The 13,957-nt window shown below is 36.7% G+C and overlaps 1 protein-coding gene across 1 annotated transcript in view; it reads right to left on the reverse strand.

Moving 5' to 3' along the window:
* Positions 1–6,423, reverse strand: part of LOC135712288 (carbonic anhydrase-related protein 10-like) — a 286,221-nt gene extending 279,798 nt beyond the window's left edge. The window contains exon 1 of the mRNA XM_065235255.1: positions 5,611–6,423. The gene's annotated coding sequence lies outside the window, so the exon portion shown is untranslated. The remainder of the gene's footprint in view (positions 1–5,610) is intronic.
* Positions 6,424–13,957: the final 7,534 nt, after the last annotated feature.

A 13,957-nucleotide genomic window follows, 5' to 3' on the forward strand; every position in this document is an offset into this window, starting at 1 on the left:
GTTTTCCCGCGGCTATCTCGGGGTTAGTAAAAAAAAGGATGAGGAGGAAGGAAGGGAGATTTTTTCTGCTGCTGATGCGTTGACGGTCGGTAAACTCAGGACGTTTACAGTGCCAGCGGCGGTGCAGGGTCGTCTCGAAACTTATTCGCTGTTGCGAACAAGTTAATTGTAACTTGCATAACAAAAAAATGTTATAGTTCAATAAAATTGATTTTTTTATTGAAAATTCTATTTTTTTAAATAAACCCTAGCCACTTCAATATAAAAAATCGAAGAACAACTACTTTTTTAAAAAAATATTTGAACTTAAATTAAACACAACGTTTTAACAATATGTGTGATCTTTTAAATCGTTTTCTCAGAAAAAAAATACAAAAGTGCACTGGAGTCACTTTTTATACGGGTGATGCGTATAAAAACCGCGTAAATTTAGAAATCCACGTATAAAAAAACCGCGTAAAAGAATTCGTAAAAAAAACCGTATAAAAAAACCCTGCACAAAGCGACTCCAGTGTATAACGATAAACCGCTTAAATTCTGAATTCCACGTAAAAAACATCCAAAATCTGCGTAAAAAAACCGCGTGAATTCCTAAATCCGCGTAAAAAGTCGTGTAAATTCCAAAATCCGCGTAAAAAAACGTGTTAAAATCCCGCGTAAAAATCGACTCCAGTGTTTTGAAAAAAATAAATAGGTTCAAATTATTTTTATAAAATCTATTGCTCTACGATTTTTGATAATGTCTAAGTATTCGTAGTTTTCAAAAATGTAAAACGTAGCATCTTTAATAAGATTCTGTAATAAAAAATTCAAAAATATTGTTCAATAACATTTAATATTATTAAATATTTGACCACTTTCTTGAATTTATTACTTAAAATAATTAATCACATATTCAATATACATCTTTTCTTGCCAGACGTTATTCAGAGTGAAGTGATGTTTCCACGGTACGATTTATTAAAAAATGACGAATACATCACTTTAAAAGCAAAATGCATGTTTTTAAATGATAGAATTTTAGCACAAATGGTAATGATTGCCCATAACCATGAATTATGCAATGTTTCAAGTAAATCGTTGAATTATTTTATTTATTTATTTCTTTATCTAACGTCAGTCTCTGTTCCTCAATTTGGTGCCAATCACCGACGGACATCGATTGCCATCCATTGACGGCAATATAAAGTGCAGGAAGGCCGCTTCCACACCTGCGTAGGATATCGCCCCCATTCAACACACATGGACCGGGACCAACGGCTTTACTTCCCTTCCGAAGGAAGACGTGACCAGAGATTTTTATGCCTCAGAAAAATCCCACCGACCTCGGCTGGGATTGAACCCAGACCCATTGGGGTGAGAAAGCAGTCACGCTTACCACTACAACACCGGCGCCGGTAATAATTGGAGAAAGACTGGTCTACTTGGTGTGGAACTGCTCAAATAAATTTTAGAGTAAATGCTGTGAATCTTGAACTTTTTTTTCGAGTCTTTAAAATTACCTGAATTTTTAATTTCGATAATCAATTTCTTCGATTATTACAGAATTAATCCTTGCACTAGACCAGCTCTTGGAAAATATATCGAAAATATCAAAGTTTAGAATCGACCTTCTCCGATTTGTATGAAACTCTGCGTAATTGTTTGTTCTGGGCAACGATTCATATGTGTGCAAAAATTTGACCATTTTGGATTTTTTTTTTAAATTTTCAAAATAGAGGCATTGAAATTTTTCAAAAAAATAACTGTTAATTTAAATTAACAAACAAAACATGTTCTTTATTAATTTTAAGTAAGCATTTAAAATTAAAGGTACTTTTTTTAATTTCCTTGCCTGGCGTACTTATTTTCAAAAAAAAAAACTTATGAAAAATGCAAACTTTTAAAAAACCATGGGCGCATGAAAACTAATAAAAATCCTAGATCAAAAGCTTTTCGCCAAAATATTGAATCTTTTTGATGGTACGCTTTTTTGAGTTTTTTTTTACAGATATGGATTTTAAATGACTTGAAAATTTATACTCAAATTTCATTAAAAAAAACGTTTCAACAAAATGTTAAAAAATTTGACTTAAAGTTTTACGTTTCCAAAATTTAAAAAAAGGGTAAGTGTTGCAGAACTGGCAACTAGCTCAAATTCAACATAAATTTTCATGGTTTTATTTGCGTAGATATACGGTAAAACCTATGTCCTAGCCTTGCATTGAATTAAATTTGATGAATATTGAATATAATTTAAAATTAATACAGGTCCAATCAGGATATCACCACACTAAGGCAAATAAACGTGTGAATTTTATAAGCGTGACCTATGCATGATTTTCGTCTAACATGTCGTAGCTCTTATAGGCCTTTAATCATTGAATTTTCCCAACCGTTGAAAGATAAGTGCTCAACACACGGGGCCCATAATCTCAACCGTCCATTGATCGGTTCCAGTCTGCTCGAATTAATTATTTCTTTGTCAACATTATTTTTCATAAGGCAATTCAATGAAATTCATACCGATTTCTTGTGGCTAAAATTAATAAGTGGTTCTCATGGAATTCTAGCGTTCTTTTGCCTCAGTGTAGAGCCAACAGCCAGCATACTAACCCCATTACAAAAGTGAGCATTTTCCGTGAAATTTTATTAAAAAAAATCAAAACTCAGACATTTCGGTTTTCAACATTTTTTAGGTTATTTTACTAGAAATTAGAAAAACATTTTTTTGTTTATTTTTCCAAGAAAAAAAAAACAACTTTTCTCAATAACTTTGTGTGAGACGTCATTTCTTTCAGAAGTACTGTTACCGTGCTACAATTTTTTGGAATATATCAAAGATGCCATTTCGAATTATAAATGATCCAAAATGGCCGAATTTTAGCAAAAATCTGAATCATTGCCCATAACAAACAATTTTTCAAAGTTGCATGAAAATCGGAGAAGGTCGATTATTTCCGATATGTCATTTGGCGTGGAACTGCTGAATACAAACATTCCTAGTAACAGTTTAAGTTTTATCGCGATTTTGGAGAGATTTATAAGTCTTAAGTGCTGGCCAAACTGAGCAGTTATAACATGGTTGTCAAATAATTGCAACATAGAAACCACCATCAAGATCACGCTAAGTATAACATGTTATAACTCTGTAGTCTGAACGTACTATTAGAATGGACTTGAAGGTCATAATAAAGCCAGAAATGCTACTTGGGATTCCTGCAGGATATTTTCTTCTTCTTCTTCTTCTTCTTATTTGGATTTATTACGCCTCTACTGGGATCTAGCGCAGGCCTTTAACTTAATTTAACCGACAACTCAACAAACAAACTAAACCAGTTCCTATTGGAAATATACTCTCCTCATATCTGAGCGAGTTGTATATGGCCAATCTAGGAGATATTCTGAAGGATAAGATTGTGTTGCGTTCTCTTTCGTCTTATAAAAAGATTTACAATTTTTTTTGGCAGTGAGCACCGGGATATCAAGTTTAGTTATGAACAAGAGAAATATCAGAGTTGGTTGGAAATGGTATCGAACATGAAGCTTTAGTGTGATAATTTATTAGCTAGAGAATGGTCTTAGAAGAGGGTAGGTAGATAGTTCCGTTAGAATACGGCAGTATGAAAATTGAATAGAAGTTGAAACAGAGCGAAGGGCCATTAATGCGACAGTGCAAGTCAAACGCACACTTTTTACTTAACCCGTACGATGTACGCGGATTGGAAGAGAAATATGATAATCTGCCTTTCTTGGATCTCTTCCTTAGCCAGTAAACGTCTTCTTTCGATTTCAGAATCTGCAGGTAGCAAAACTAACCCCACGTGAGTAATTCCAAGTTCCTAAAGTTACGCTGATTAACACCAAATGACTACTTTCCACCACATTATTCATATTATGGAAACGGTTCTGCATGGCAATAGAGAAAAGTCTACAGAAATTGATCAATTTCATGAAATAGCTTGGCTTGACCGAACAATTCAAGCAATAATTGACAAATAACGAGGAACAAACACAGACTAACTCTAACGCCAGTCGCAGAAGCAGTGCTGCAAAATATCAATATCAATGCCTACAAAATGCTGAATTTCACTAGCCAAATGGTACTCAAATGGTTTATCTACGCCTGCTAATCGAGAACCGATCTTTAAAAAACTCATCAGTAATATTAATACAATGCAACGGTTATGCAGAAACGTTAGGGTGATACTTTAAGGAAGCCTTAGCGTGAAACTTCAAAGGCGATAATGTCAGCTTCCAATAAACATACAAATTTGAAATTGCTACTCTCTGTTTGTAGTAGCATAGCAAACAAGGAGTAGCAATTTCGAATTTGTATGTTTTGTGGAAGCTGACATTTTTGCCTTTAAAGTTTCACGCTAAGGCTTCCTTAGAGTATCACCTTAATTTATTGAGATAAAAGTAAGATTCTCAACTAGTGATATTCATATGGATAGTAATTTAAAAGTCGTACCGCCTGATATCATGCTTACTACGAATATCAGTGTCGAAAGTGAAATTCAGTGCTAGACCAATATCTTATAAGTTTTAGAAAAAGCCTAAATCGACCAAATTTCTGGTCTAAATTTTGTTATATGATGGCAGTACAAAGAGGACTTTGGAAATAAGATTCAAGGAGCACAACGCTGTGAAAAAAAAAATCAAAATGTATTCACCTTTGGTGTGATTTGACACTTCTTACAAATTTAAGATGTTATCATCTCATCATGTCAGCATTTGACTACTTCCCCGGGGACACCCGGAACATGTCCAATGTGGTCACACACTTTGATTCTAATGGACTTAGTTAATGAATTATCAAGTGATTTTATGTGTCGCTTCATTCACCATGATTTTGACCAGTCTCCCGGGGGCTATCGGAACGTGTTCGGGTGTGGCCAGCGTGGGCAGTTATTATGACTGTCATTGATCATATTTTCGAATTTTCATGAGATTTGATATATCGCATGAAGGGTTTGCTTCTAGTCTCAAAACCCATGCTCACCCGAAACATGTTCCGGACATATCTCCGGAACCAGTTAAACGGTTCCAAAAATTTTCAGTTGTGTTCCATGGGACCATGGTTCCTTTTATTTGGCATTTGATGCATCCAGATGAAGTGGTATTTATAAAACTATCTTACAAATGTTTGACCAATATCGATTGGAGATTGTGAACAGTTTAGAGCATTCCTAGTTCCAATAATTGACTAAAATAGATTGACTACTTTTTACCATGATTTTTTTTTAATTCTTCTCTGGGCATGAAGTAATATTGAACTCGGTACTTAATATTCAAAATCAAGCTAAGAAGGCTCTATATTAATCACGATGCAAACGCTCAAAGGAACTCAAACGCTGCGTTCCATTTGTTAAGTTTTCACATAAAATTGATACTAATTACGCTTGAATTTCAGGGTTATTTGAAAATAGTCCATATTTAAAATTTATGTAAAAAATCACCGATGAAAAATGATCTAAAGAATTCAAAATGCAGCTGAAATATGTAAAATCATTCCACGATTCACTAAATTTCATCAGAAACCCATACAAACTTTCCCACATGCCCAGCATTGCCCTTGAAGGTAGGCTCTCATAACATCACTTTAATCTAAAAGCATCAAAAACTTACATTTCTCCTGCGCCTCGAAATTACATCATCATCATCATCATCATCATCGCCATCACCATCGTCGTCGTCGTCGTCGTCCTGTTGATGCTCCTCTTCGACGCTAATGAAAACATCCTCCAACAGTCCTTTGAACTCTAGGGCTTTTTCGCTGCCATGCTGCCACACACCGTCGCCACCAGCTCAGCCGCAATGCTTAAGGCTCTCATCGCCCCACAATCATATGTATTTATTTTTCATCCAACTCTGCCCTCTGATGCACTTGTGACGTGATGTGTGAATGGCTTACACCAAACTGCGGTAGAGCAACAGCAGAGAGAGAAAAAAACCCTAAACTCTAGCACTTCATCATCACTAACTCCATCATCTACACATCACGTTCCACCGACCGCCTTTTTCATATCTATATCAGAACACTATCTTTTTCATTCCCCACCCAGCCCTTTTCTCGTACACTCTGATCTAGGCAAAAGCTTTTGAAGTCAACTGACTTGCATTACTTTCGGTGGTCACCTCGTCGTCGTTGCTTGCACTTGCACGTTTCACCAATTTCACTTGAATTGAAGTCACTTGCCTTGGCACGGAGAGCACCCACGCATACACACACACACACGCGCGCGATGAACGAACACCGAAATCTTCCTCCCGCGGAGTTGCTTCTAAACTGTCCTGGCAGCTTACGTCGACGGGGTAACAAGGCAGAGAGACACAGTGTCCCGAAGTCCGGAAAGTAGCCGTTCCCTAATCCCTCTACACTCTGGTCTTCAGATTTTCAGAACAGACCACAAATCTCGGAACCGGTTCGGATTATCCGAATCGCGCGTCCGGTCGGAAGCGAGGCTAAGCATAAACTAAAACAATTTTCCATCTGTGGCCAGCTGGCCCTGCACGGGAAGATCTCCTCCATCATCGGGTAGCGGAGCATCGGGAACCCCGAGTCGTTCGTTTTATTGCAAAATGTTTACTATCGCTCGCCGCCTGCTCCGAGCCGAGATGGAACCGAAGTTTGACATTCATTTGGGGGGATGTTCTCACCCCACCCGCATGCCGATGATGCCATCTGGGGGAGGAAGAGAGCGTGAGAGAAATTTTCCACCGCAACGTCGTCGTGCTGTGGGGAGAGAAAGTTGATGGCAGAAAACATCGAATGCTTGGCACGGCGGGAAATTGGCGAGTGAATTTAAATGTTTAAGTGGTAGGGCTGATAGCGGGTTACTTTTTAGTGAATTTGTCACTGTTTTGTCGGTGGTCAGTTCAAAGTATCATTTAAATAAGAATCTATAATATTTCTGTCGATGAACCTATAAGTCCTTTTTCGATTTAGTACAAATAGGGTGATCTTCTGTAATGTGATGTGCATTTTTATTAATACGTCACATATACACTCTAGATCATAAGTTTGAGGTCACACCTAAAAAAAATATTGAAAGGTATTCAATAAGACTTAGTTTGTAGGTATTTTGCTATATATTTGTTTCAAACTTTTTATACTACAACTTAACCTAAAGTAACAACATTTTCCAAAATTCACACTGTATAATCATGACTGATTTTCTCAGAATTGGGTCACCCAAATTTTGAAATGACATTGTTTGTAGAATCCTTATTCTGTACCCATCCAGGAACTTTATTGAAAATTTGGTGGAAAAAATTAATAAAATAGGGGAAATGGATGTAATGTCGGTCTAAATGCTCCTAATTTGAGCCCATATATAAATTCAGCGGTCGATTAAATTTTCATTAGAGAACACTTATATCAATTAGTACCGTCCCAATGACGCGTTTATCTTGATAAAATTGATAAATAGCTGATTTTTAGCGATGGGCCCCATCTTAGATCCATAGGCCAACATTAGAGCCATTTCCCCTATTGTGAATCAATAAAATACTGTCAAGTCATAGATCATAAGATTGGGCCACCCCACTGTGCGGTGAATGTATTGCTCAAAAGTCCAGGGTCACCCTTAGGAACAAAATCTCTGTTTTCATTTTTCATTAAACATTTGCTTTTTTTTGGGAGTGACTCCATTTGATTTGACATTTGATCGGGAGTGTATATAGCTAAATATATAGTTAGGCATTGTAGATCATAGATCATGTTCGTAACGATTGTATATGATGAAATATTTAAAATTCCTATTGCATGACAACGCAAAGCTTGCACTTAATAGTTTTTTTTTTTGTTAATTACTTTCTGTGTACAGGCTCAATCGAATAAATTTAACAGAGCCAAATTACCATTACGTTATTCACTATCAATGTATTAAATCTAAAGTTAAAGAAATTCAACCGAATACTCAGTTAGTACTAGAACTTTGTTAAAACAACACGCGTTGTGATTAGTGCTCTTCAAACTGAACGTCTGGGCTACTCTTCACACCTCGTGTGATCATAACCTTAAATCGGAATCTATTCATCTATTCTATTAAAAATGGACAAAACCAGGAAGAACACGTTGAAAATCGTTTTTGGAAATGCGGCCAAAGTACCCATTTGGATGTTCTACGGTTCACAGCAAGTATTTTGATGATACCACCGGCAAATGTACACTCCATTTACAAAGATGAAAATGATCGTTGCTTCTACATCAAGTTTCTGGACGACGAGAGATTTAACCAATTTGTGCGCAATATAGAGGAGCAGTACCGGTTCGAATATAGCGATGGACAATGCATCTACGTCAAGCCGGAAGTGGCAAGCAGACTATTCAGGTACGTGAGAATCTTTAATCTGTCACTGGAAACAGAGGACAAGGACATAGCTGCAGTACTGGGACAGTTCGGCACAATCCGGCAACATGTTCGCGAGCGTTACCCTTCTGACTATGGATATAGCGTTTACAGTGGTATTCGTGGGGTCCATATGAAGGATATACTAGCCAACCTGTACATTGCGCATTTCAAGGTTCGGATCTATTTCGATGGCCTGAAAAATAAGTGTTTTTTTCTGAAAAGGTATCAAGGCCGACTGCCCCAAGCTGGGGGCCATGAACCCTGCGGATAACAATATATCGTACAGCGGGATTGTGTTCGGTGCAAAAGCGAACAATGCTCGAACGGATGCTGAACTAATTACAACACTACAGATTTATTAATTTTATTTATTTATTTATTTATTTATTCTATAAAATTCCATCTGACTTCAAGTCTAAATGAAATATGGGATGGGGAAAAGCACATTTGGCTCAAAAAGACGCAAAAACACCATATCTTTTCACAAAACAGTACACATTATCGTTTTCACAAGGCATTAAGTGGTATACAGATTATAAATAAAACATAAATATGTTCTCGAAGTGAATCAATCAATAAAACAATTTTTAGGTAGCACATTCATTTTCCTAGTTAATTATTGGACAGATACTCACCAATTGCATTATTATTCGATTCAAAATCGTTGATTATTATTAAGTTGGCGTTGCATAATGGTGGCAGAACTTTTGAAGTCAAATCTGCTGGCGATTTTGTTAAACCGAAGTGTCATGAATCTGATTGGATCATGTTGTCCATAACGAGTGTGACGGTTAGCTAAATGCAAGAAATTGCGTCGTCTCAAAGGTCGTTCTGGAACATATATATTCAATTCAGCGAGAATATCTGGGGCGTCAATATCGTTGGTCAACACCTTAGCCACGAATACAGCTTGCATAGTCGATCTTATTTGTTACAGGGTATCAATTCCCAGCAGCATACAGCGATTCAGTGCGTCGTGCCAGGGTAAGTGTTGGAGGACTAAGCGCACAAACTTTTTCTGTACAGCCTCGAAGCGATCGATCCAGTTTCTATTGTATGGACACCATACTACTGCGGCAGATTCCAAAATAGAGCGTACTAGGGCACAGTAGAGGGACTTCAGGTAGAGAGGATCGCGAAATTCACCAGCAAGCTTAAAGGTGAACCGAGCTGCTTGTTAGTTTTTGCTAACACATCTTCACAATGCGGTCGGAAAGTGAGTTCACGGTCCAATATCACACCAAGATCCCTCACGTGATCCATGCGTCCGGGAGTTTGCCCAGATAGCTTGTAGTTGAAATATAACGGTTGACGCTTTCTACTAAATGAGATCGTGTTGCATTTGGCTATACACAAATCAAGATGATTATGCTTGCTCCAGTCCTCAAACAAATCCAATAACCGTTGCAGCTCCAAGCAGTCTTCAATACAAGTGATTACCATAACTATCTTAACGTCATCTGCATAGAATATTCGCTGTCCGCGTGGCAGAACAAATGAAACATCATTTCTGAATAACGAGAAGAGAAGCGGGCCTAAATTACTTCCTTGTGGTACGCCAGAAGGAATGAAAAATTCATCTGAATATGAAGAGCCGATCCTTACTTTCACAGACCTTCGGGTCAAGTACGATCTAAACCAATTTACTAGGTCGGAGGAAAGTCCAAGTTTCTCAAGTTTTCCAAGTAGGATATCTTGGTTCACTCGGTCGAATGCAGCTTTGAAATCTGTGAACACGGCATCTACTTGCGTACCAGCGTCCATCGAGCGTATGCAGAGTGAAGTAAACTGTGAGATTTGTAGTGACGGATCGTTTCGGGAAGATCTATGCTGAGAACAGGATATGTAGTTCTTGCTAGCCTCAAAGAGAATATATTTAACGATAATCTCAAAAAGTATAGAGCATGCACTCAACGAAGTGATTCCCCGGTAGTTGGCAACATTACATTTGTCCCCCTTTTAGTGAATCGGAGACAGGAATGAAGTTTTTCATCCAGCAGGAAATGTTTTCCTTTGAAACGAGAGGTTGAATAGTTTCACTAATAGTTTCAGCAGAGCACTTGAAGGAATCCCATCAGGTGATACCAAATTTTTTAACTTACGTAGAGCATTTTGGACGTGCTCCTCGGTGATTCGAAGAATTCCAAGTTCAAAGCTGTGCGACGGAGTATTACTGAGGGCAGCGTCGATCTGCGTTTGCGTGGTCGATGTATTCGAGAAGGCATTCTTGAAGTGATCGGCAAATAGCTCACATTTACTAGACACTGAACTAGCAGAACGTTCATCAAAGTACATGGATGTAGGTACCCGAAAAAAAAATACAATACGTTGTATAATGCAAACGTTTAATTTACAATAAGTTTTGTGGTTGACAATAAAATCAATGAATTTTCTAATGTACTATTATTTGATGACTTAAATGATTCATGGTATAAACTATTCATTGACAATACTACTTATTGTAAAATTTTATTATCGCTTTTTTCGTTAATGTTATACGAAAATCTCGATAAAAATATAGCTTAAAATACATATTGAAATATTTGAATAAAATTGTTTCCTATCATTTCAGCTATGGGCATATGTAATTAATCAGATCTTTAAGTGCATTTCATACGACTTGTTCAAATGTTACAATTAAGTAGTTTATTGTTCAGAATTTTGTGTTAACTATACAATTTTTAATGCACATGTGAATTTATTGTTTTCTTTTTAGTCTACCCATGTTACAAATTTAATCTTACGAATATGCATAATGTCAAAAGCATAAATACGAATACATTTTTTAAATGAACTGTTCACTTCTACTAATTTCAAATCTTCAATTTCAATTCCGATCAATGATTCTTCGCTATCAATCATAATAGGTTTGTACAACAAATAATAACTAAGGTCTTCGAATAGAATGTGTTTAATAACACCATATATATGATTTCCTTGAAATATCATAGTAAAAGTTGAATCATCTCTTTTAGAAACGATTGCTGTGTTAGTGGAGTTTAATCTATCTCGTTTGAAAGTATACCTGCTTGAAATCAAATATTCTCTCTCTTCAAATAGTTTATCGTAGCTATGTAAAATATGTTGATGAACAGTGAAGGTCTTGGTTATACATTTATATTGATTTTTAAATGATTTGTTGAAATCTTCAATAAATTTCCTAACATTTTCCTGCTCAATAGTGGACACATCTACATTTTCTTTGATTTGAGCTAATACACAACGTGTCGCTATCTGTATAATGGGTTGCTTTGGACCTTTAACACATTTTTTAAGAACTCCATTCATATCCTCAAAGTTGAACAATGAAAACGTCCATAGTGGACCAAAGTTCTTGGAATTGCTCAACAAAAAGATTTAACTGGATTTCACAATTTCGTATTACATCATCTGTCAAACTACGAGACAATAATATCGTAACATTAGTTACCAGCAACTGATGGTGGTCATAGTACTTGTTTGGTAAGTATTTCTTCAAACAGACAGAACTATACAAAAGAAGCCAATTGAGCCACTCATTTGCCTTCCAAGATTTTCGATCGGTAAGTTTTCGTGGATAACACGACAGTTCACGGAAAGGACTTATACAAGTAAGAATTTGATATATTGCATCAATATATTTTTTAATGTACGATTCATGGCCAAACTTTTCGAACCAGATGTTGCATAACTGTTTGCAGACTCCTAAGAGAATTGCGTGCATATAATCAACGGGACAGTACAGGATAACGTCAAAATTTGGAATTGCCAACAGACATGATATTCTCTTTATACCCTCAACAGTTACGCCACGTTTTGTACATAAATCCATAGCATTAACTGTGTCCCTATGGTTTCGAATTTGGCTGTTTTTCATAAAAGCATAACGAATCTGATTGTTGTCTGTTAACGTTCCTGGATGTTTACAAAAACTGCATGCTTCATAACCGTTAAATTGTTTAATTTGCTGTAGTTTACATCGAGCTACAGAATCTACGCAACAGCAGATAGTATATATTTTGTATTGCAAACCTTCAGAGAGCTCCAATCCTATATGAGCCAACTTCTGCAATTGCAGTAGAAACGGTTTCATAAAAACATCCAAATCAGGCTCACCATTTGCCAGCCATAACCCTGCTATAATCATATTACTGCGCAAAAATCGTAGAGCTGGTGGCAAATCATTAATTGTAATAATAATAGGCCACAATGATTTGTCAACGTTTGAGTTGAAGATAGCCACACCATCTGTATTAAAAGATATGAATATACTTCTTGCATGCTTGAGGCTTTGTATAACACGATCATGCATAATATCCTTTATGTAGCCCTCCGGCGTCAATTTGTATTCTTCTATTTGCTTCCAGTTCCGCAGCAGGACATTTTTAAGAGACGATATCATGTCAAATGATACAAAGTAATCCGATTTAGTGCTGTTACAAATATGACACGTTTCTTCAGGAGTTTCTCCATAATATAACCCACAAGATTTGCATACATAGTGACGTGCAAATTTTTGGGTTCCAAAAAACTTCGCGAAAGAGTAAAAACTTGTAGGTAGCGATGAATAACCCACGATTACATTGATCATATTAAGAATATTCTCAAGTGTAACGTTGGTCAAGTGATGTCGCATAAACACGTGCATCAGCATGAGCATTACTTCGTTTTTAGTGATCAACAGGTCTGGATGAAGCCTTTCTCCATGACTGAAATTTTGGTTCTAAATAGGAAAAGGAAATAATTCTAGCGTTCAGAATCATAATGGCCTAACTGCAATGATCGATTCCCTTAATCGATTTTCCCTTTGAGTTACTACAGTTTAGTGAACTAATTTTCAGAAATGTTTTCAATGCAGTGCTGTAAAAGGTTTTATAAGCTAGCGAAAACAACAGCAAACATACCGAGAAATGTGAATCCAGCCGAGTTATTAGCAAAAGAGATAATCGATGAAGAGAATCGATCATTGCAGTTAGGCCCTTTTCATTCTGAACGCTAGAATTAACATCCAGAAATCATTGTGCATAAAAAACCTACTACTTCTTCTTCTTCTTCGCAATCGAAAAACGAATCTGGTTCGGAACCTGGATCTGAGAATGATTCACAATCGTTTGCTTCTTCGGTTTCTTCAGCTTCTGTCTCGGCTGTCTGATCTGCTTCTGTCTCAGGGGTCAGGACCAGTACTGGTTCTGATAGAGGTTCTGATAAAGACGTACTTTCGTCTGAACTTGTGTCATCATGTGACTCTACGTTCGATTGATTGGTGGATGGTTCGGGATTTTCTTCCTGAAAAGTTATTGGTATAATTAATTTATCGCTGTTCACATGTCTGATTTCTACAATCGGACCTGTTGTTCACATTCAATTTGTGATTGCATCGGAGCTACAATCGTACTGCTTTGGGGTTCAAGATTTGGTTGGTTTGATTGGATGGGCTTCTGAAAGACGAATGTAAATATTTATATATTATCAAACTAATGGGCTATTGCTAACTTACCCTACGGCAACGGCGAGCGTATGGTGTGGTTTGATTCTTAAAGAACAAAGTATTCATCCGAGAACTGCGCATTTTTGCAACAAAACAATATCACAATCCGATATAATAACCTCGATAAAAACCAACAACAACAACATTAAAA

Source organism: Ochlerotatus camptorhynchus, unplaced genomic scaffold (genome assembly GCF_037179485.1).
Source record: "Ochlerotatus camptorhynchus isolate MF236.1 unplaced genomic scaffold, CSIRO-AGI_Acam_v1.1 ptg000467l, whole genome shotgun sequence".
NCBI lineage: Eukaryota > Metazoa > Arthropoda > Insecta > Diptera > Culicidae > Ochlerotatus > Ochlerotatus camptorhynchus.